Source organism: Solanum lycopersicum, chromosome 12 (assembly GCF_036512215.1).
Source record: "Solanum lycopersicum chromosome 12, SLM_r2.1".
Lineage (NCBI taxonomy): Eukaryota > Viridiplantae > Streptophyta > Magnoliopsida > Solanales > Solanaceae > Solanum > Solanum lycopersicum.
In genome coordinates, this window is record NC_090811.1 from 55691940 (window position 1) to 55698771 (window position 6832).

At 38.7% G+C, this 6832-nt stretch overlaps 1 long non-coding RNA gene across 1 annotated transcript; it reads right to left on the reverse strand.

Annotated features, from left to right (window-relative positions):
* Window positions 1-625: 625 nt before the first annotated feature.
* LOC138340592 (uncharacterized) lies at window positions 626-5392 on the reverse strand. The gene is made up of 2 exons (XR_011213255.1): window positions 1196-5392; window positions 626-1010 (listed from the first exon to the last, which is right to left on the reverse strand). It is a non-coding gene; the product is annotated as an uncharacterized lncRNA (long non-coding RNA).
* Between the last annotated feature and the right edge of the window lie 1440 nt (window positions 5393-6832).

The following is a 6832-nucleotide window of genomic DNA, read 5'->3' on the forward strand; positions in this document are numbered from 1 at the left end:
TAGTAGACGCGGCACACACACCATTGACTTCTTGAAAAGGGAATACTTGTTCATCAAACAACACATGATGTGAGCCAAAAAAATTGTTAGAGACACGATTATAACACTTGTAGCCTTTGTGGGTGCGACTGTATCCAAGGAAGACGCGGGGAATTGAACGTGAACTTAATTTATTTTGTGAATGAGGACGAAGCCAAGGATAACATAAGCAACCAAAAACACGTAATTGATTGTAATCAGGCTTTTCACCAAACAAAATTTCATATGGAGACTGATGATTTAATCAAGGAGCAGGCAGGCGATTGATAACAAAGACAATCATTCCAAATGCGTTTGTCCAAAATTTAGAAGGGACATGAGAGTGAAAAATAAGTGCACGACCAGTCTCAGTTACATGTCTATGTTTCCTTTGGCACACCCATTCTGTTCAGGGGTATACGGACAAGAAACACGTTCTGTTATTCCATGTGTGCGCAAATAGGAAGTCAGGGCTTGAAACTCCCCTCCTCAATCTGCCTAAAATTGTTTAATGGAACAACAAAAAAATTTCTCAACCAAATAAACGTAATTGATGAAAAATATCAAGCACATCAGATTTGTTCTAAATAAAATATATCCAAGTATATTTGTTAAAGTGATAAAAAATATATAAAATAATAAGGAAAACCATCATTTGAGATTTCAGGGGATGGACCCCTAACATCCGAACAAATCATATCTAAAGGACCACGAGCTGAATATTCCGACACTGAAAAAGGCAACTTATGAATTTTGCTCGTTACACAAGCTTGACACAATGAACTACGTGAACTAATAGAGCTATCAGAACCTAAATTATTACTAGAAACTAAACGACGAACTGTAGAAGAAGAAGCATGTCCAAGCCGAGTATGCCAGTCTCCCAATGTTGCAGAGTATGACTGGATAGGAAACTGCAATGGAGACGCTGGAAGGGTACAGTTACCATATTCATTCAGGCTTTTGAACAATGGAGCCTTCGTTCCCAAATCCTTCACAAGAAAATAGTCAGCGAAAAATTCACAGGAAACATTATTAGCCTTAACAAAAGAACTAACAGAAATTAAATTTTGCTTAGCCGTAGGGATGCACAAAATATTGTCTAAATCAAAGAAAGCCCCTGGAACATGCTAAGAAGAAGAACTAATGTGAGAGATAGGTAATTTAGAACCATTACCTAGAACAACTTCCTCGGGACCTTGATATTCAGAGTGAATAGTGAGGTTGTCTAGATTAGCAGTAAGATGGTGTGTGGTGCCACTGTCCATGACCCAAGATTGGGAGGGTTGTGAAGAGTGCTAGCAAGATTAGAAGATGGTTTATTAACACCACGATTATCATTCCCGGTCCTCGGGGAAGGGCAAACACGAGACACATGTCTTAGTCCTCCACAATTCTAACAACTAATGCTAGAATTATCCAGTAGTGCTGCTTGCGTGACTGGATTATAGAATTGGTTGTGTGTGGTAGCAGTTTGTACTGAAGTAGAGAAACCATGACCAGGTGGTTATGGAGAAGCAAAGTATCCACCCCTGCCCCCTCCTCCATTGCCATTGCCATTTCACGACCCCGACCTCGTCCTCGCTGAGGTTGAGCCATTCCAAAGTGAGCAGTTGGCTCAATTATTGCAGATTTTTCATTCTTCAGTGGCCTTTCTTCCATCAAAAGGAGACCATATAGTGTATCAAAATATACATCAATCTGTGTCGCATCTATAGACCGTGTAAAAAGGCGATAAGACACACCTAAGCCACCTTTAACATACTCAACAAGATCGTCCTCATTAATGAGATGTTGTAAAGAAGCAAGTTGATCAGCTATCTCTTAGCTTTCTGAATATGCATATCAATCGAATTAGAACCACGACAAAGAGTGTATAGCTGTTTTTTTAATTCAAAATTTTTTGACTTTGATGCTGTAACATGCGCCAAAATCATTTTTGCCCAAGCTGCATGAGACGTCTCAACACCTACTATTTGTGGTAACACACTCTCTGAAACAGAGGCCACAATCCAACTTAAAACTATTTGATCTAGACGTACCCAATTATGATACAAAGGATTCAATTGATTTTCACCAAGAAATCGTTCTGGAATTGGTTGAGAGCCATAAAGATGATGCTCTAATCCATAACCACGAATCATAGGCAGAAATTGAGTTTGCAAAAGTAAGAAGTTCGTTGAAGTCAGTTTGATTGAGAGTTGATGTGTACGGTAATGTTAGATCAATTGCAAGAATCAGTGAAGATTCTTCGATTGAGATGAACTGATGAAGAACAGTTTAAGAACAACTAGAAAAGAAGAGAAGAAGTATAGAAGAAGAGAGATTTAGAGAAGAAAACAATGGTTTGTATATTGATTGATCTGAAATGTTCATATCAGATGTGTTTATATACAGCTGTAGTAATGACTTATTTAGCCTAATTCTCAACTAACTTCCTGATCAACTAACCAACTCTACGAGTAGTAGTTCAATGGAACAGTAATCAACAGTAATTGTAACTAACTAACTATCAGTTAAGACAGAATACATGACCCATACTGAATCTAATAGCTGATTAGTGTAAGAATACTCCCCTTCTAAAAGAGATCCTTGTCCTCAAGGATCAAAACTAGGGAACCTGACCTTCAATGCCTGATGGAATTCCCAAGTAGAATCATCAGCAGACAAACCTTTCCATTTGACCAATACTTGTGCCACAACCTTGCCACCCTTCTTGACCATTCGCGTTTCAAGAATACTCTTAGGATTGGGACAAAGTGGATGGGCAATGTCAATGACAGAAGGTAATGAGACATGAGTAGGCAATGCAAAGCACCTCTTTAATAATGAGACATGCACAGAGGGGTGGATTTTGACCGAATCAGGAAAGCAAAGAGTGTAAGCCACTGGTCCCACCTTCCTCAAAATCTTAAATGAACCATAATACTTGGCTGCCAGCTTATGAAAAGAATGGCTAGAAACAGTACTCTGCTTATAGGGATGGATCTTGTAGTATACCCAATCACCAACCTCAAAAAACCCTGTCACTCCTATGTGAATCAGCCTGTTGTTTCATTCTCAATTTGGCCCTCCTCAAATGGTGTTTCAAGAGCTCCAACTTCATCTCCCTATGAAGTAATGTAGCATCAACTTCAGCAGAAGCTGATTCACCTTGAAGATATGGCAAGTGTAGTAGAGGAGGAATCCCATAAAGGGCCTCATATGGAGTCGTTTGAATATCAATATGAAAGCAAGTGTTGTACCAATACTTGGCCATAGCTAGGCAAGAGAAGCAAGTATTAGGTTCTTCACTACAAAAATACCTTAAGTAAGTTTCTAAGCTCCTATTCAACGCCTCAGTATGGCCATCAGACTGAGGATGGTATGCTGAAGAAATGTTCAATTGGACCCCTTGTATGTGGAACAATTCTTGCCAAAAGTTGCTGAGAAAGACAACATCCCTGTCACTAGTGATTGTATCAGGCAACCCATGCAATTTAACCACTGTGTCCATGAAAACCGCAGCTACTGACTGAGCGGTGTAAGGGTGTTTCAAGGGAAGAAAATGAGCATATTACTTAAGCAATCCACAACTACCAAGATGACCTCATAAACCTTGGATTTAGGAAGACCATCAATGAAATCCATGCTAATTTAAGACAAGACCACTTCAAGAATGGGTAGTGGTTGTAATAGACCTGGGAAGAAGCTAGATCAGATTTATTCTTCTGGCAAGTGTCACACTTTTGAACAAATAACTTCACATCGGTTCTGATACCCTTCCAGTAAAATAGAGTTTAAGAGTGGCTTCTACACCAGAATTCCCTTCCTGAGAAGAAGAGTGCCAAAAGGAGATGATATCAAATCGTAACAGAGGCAACTTACCAACTACTAGTTTCCCCTTTTTTCTAAGCTGGTTATTTTGCCAAGTAAATATGTTTATGGCAATTTGGATTAGCTACCAATTCTGTAATGAGAGTTCTCAATTCAGGATCTGCATCCCAGCTAGATGCTATAGCTTTAGGAAGATCAGAAGAAGTATTAGAAAGTATCAAGGTCATTAACTCAACCCCTTACACCCTGGACAAAGTATCAACCACTTTGTTTTCTACCCCCTTTTTATACTCAATGACATTACCTTAGTGAGCCATAACAATTGTGAGTTAGTGTGTAATTTTTGTTCCAACAGATACTTCAAAGCCTTTTGATCAGTTCTGATAACAAATTTCTGGTTTAACAAATAATGTGACCACTTGGTCACAGCATGAACAATAGCCAACATTTCCCTATCATACACAGAGAGTGTTGCATGCCTAGGTGAAATCCCTTTACTAATGAAAGAAATAGGGTGACCCTCCTGTATTAGTATAGCACAAATCCAAAACCCATTAGCATCAGTTTTCACAATGAACAACTTATTGATGTCAAGTAATGCCAACACTGGTGCTTTAGTCAATGCATCCTTAAGTTGTGCTAGTGCCACCGAAGCCTCCTCATTCCGCTGGAACTTGTCCTTCTTCAGAAGATCATTCAATGGTCTTGATATAGTACCAAATCCTTGGATAAATCTTCTATAGTATCCAGCTAATCCCAGAAAATCCCTCAACTGTTTAAGGGTAGTTGGAGTAGACCAATCCCTTATAGCAATAATCTTCAAGGGATCCGTAGTCACCCCTGCTTGGGTGATGAAATGACCACGATATTCAATCCTCCACACTTCAAAAAAACATTTAGATTGTTTAGCAAATAGCTGGTAGTGTTGCATAACCTCAAAAGCAGACCTTAAGTGTTTCAAATGCTCATTAAGATTTATGTTGTAGATAAGAATATCATCAAAGAAAACAAGAACATGTTTCCTAAGAAAGGCCTGGAAGACTTAGTTCATCAATCCCTGAAATGTGGCAGGTGCATTTGACAGGCCAAAGGGCATAACAACATATTCAAAGTGCACTGAATGAGTTCTAAAAGTTGTTTTAGGTACATCTTCAATTGCCATCCTCAGTTGGTGGTAACCAGATCTAAGATCAATCTTAGAAAAGATTTTAGATTCCCCCAACTCATCCACTAGGTCCTCAACAACTGGAATAGGGAACTTGTTCTTGATAGTGTGTTTATTCAAATCTCTGTAATCCACACACAACCTCCATGTACCATATTTCTTGCCCACCAACACCACTGTATCAGCAAATGGACTACAACTAGGTTGTACCACCCCTTTATCTAACATCTGTTGAACCAACCCTTCAATAATGTCCTTCTTGACTGAAGGATATCTGTAAGGTCTTTTATTTGTAGGTTCAGTATTGTTATGCAACACTATTCTATGATCAAAGACTCCTCTGAATGGAGGTAATTGTTGGGGTTCCTCAAATAAAATCTTGTACTCTTGTATTAAACTTAGTAGTCTAGGGTCCTTCTCAAAATTCTCTTGAGCTTTAATTGAATGCGACTAGTCTTTGTTACACTTAGATGGCACTACTTGAATCATACATAGTTGGGAATTGTTACCTGACATTTTAGCTAACTTTCCAGATCCTGTAGTTCTTATTTGTTTGGCTTCTCCCTTAAGAAGATGTTTTCTCCCTTTATACCAAAACTCCATGGTGAGTTCCCTGAAATTCATCGTGATATCTCCTAGTGATAACAACCATTGTACCCCCAAAACTACACCACAATATCCTAGCGTGAAAAAAAGAAATTCTGCTGAAAACTCCACACCTTGTAAAAGCCAAGAAATATTGCACATTTGTCTCACGTGTAGACCATTACCATTAGTTGTTCTCACTGCCTGAGGCGTAGTAGATGTAACTTGGCATCCCAAACCCTTAACCACTTCCGAATCAATGAAATTATGTGAACTTCCCATGTCTTCCAAAATATAAAGAGGTTTCTTGTAATGGTAACCAGTGACCCTTAATGTTCTGAACCCCAATGAGCCATTAAGTGCATGAAGAGAGATTTCCATTTGTTCTAATGGCCTGATTAATTCTATCTCCTGGTCCTCTAGAGTTGCTTCTTTTTCATTTTCACTCTCCACTTCTTCATGTTCCTCCACCTTTATCAAGTATAACTGTTTTAAGTTCTTGCATTTGTGGACAAACACATACTTCTCATTACAGAAATAGCACAATCCCTTGGACCTTTTTTCATTCATTTTTTCTGCACTCAAGGTCCTTCTATTGGTCCCTCTAGTTGTTGTTGTATTTGTATAGCTACTTAGAGTGGGTAATAAGGGAAGTTTACTTTGAAATTTCTAATCACTATACCTTCTTGGTTGATTTGAATTTTGATCAAGTTGTCTTACAACTTCTAAGTATGCCTCTTGCATTCTTGCCGACTTATAAGCTTGAGTAATGTGAGGGGGCTTGTTATTTTTACTTCCATGTTCAACTCCTTCTTCAGACCTCCTACAAAGAAACTGAGTGCATTTTCTTGTGACAAATTAACCCTGGTTAAATTCCTCTCAAAAGTAGCCTGATAATCTTCACTGCTCCTGTTTGTCTTACTTTCTTTATCTCCTCCATTGGGTCATCATAATCGGCCCCAAATGCCATTGAACAACCTCACTTTCAAACTGTAAGATGCAATTCCTATCCTTTCCTCCATCGGAATGTTGTCCATACTAAAAAATTGTTCGATCCTGAATAACCAAGATCTCAGATCTTCACCAGAGAACCTCAAGAATTCCATTTTTCGACCATCGAGAGAATTGAGAATGGTGATTGGTGAAACTATTTGCACTCTTCTCCCCGTGGAACTTTTCATCGAACAATTTCTGTGCATCTGGCATTTCCCTTCTTTTAAAATGAATCACAGGTGATTTTTTTCCTTG